Below are 338 nucleotides of genomic sequence, written 5' to 3' on the forward strand. Positions count from 1 at the left end.
CTCTGACTCCCCCGCCGGCCTGGCTCCGGTGCAATCGCACAGGTGTCCGCGCGGCCCTCGGAGAAACCGGTTTCCCAAGCTGAGCCACGCGACGGGCGGAGCGGGGTCACCCGGTGCCGCGGCAGTCCTTCTGCAGAAACAGGCGCGTTTTCTAAATCTCAGCCACCCGAGCTCTGTTGTCTCCCTGGCTGTGCTCAGGTCTGTTTCGGATCCCTCTCTCTCTCTCTCGGATTTGCTTGGACCCCCACACCGCAGGGGGCCTCCTGGTCCAGGTGAGAAAGCCGGGCTCTGAGAGCGCCCGGGGCGCTGGGCGGGGCGGGCATCAGGGCCGGGCCGCC

General features: G+C 68.3%; 1 protein-coding gene across 1 annotated transcript in view; it reads right to left on the reverse strand.

Moving 5' to 3' along the window:
* Positions 1-338, reverse strand: part of OASL (2'-5'-oligoadenylate synthetase-like) — a 17,475-nt gene that overhangs the window by 13,947 nt on the left and 3,190 nt on the right. The window lies entirely within an intron of this gene.

Source organism: Myotis davidii, unplaced genomic scaffold (assembly GCF_000327345.1).
Source record: "Myotis davidii unplaced genomic scaffold, ASM32734v1 scaffold803, whole genome shotgun sequence".
In the NCBI taxonomy this organism is placed as follows: Eukaryota; Metazoa; Chordata; class Mammalia; order Chiroptera; family Vespertilionidae; genus Myotis; species Myotis davidii.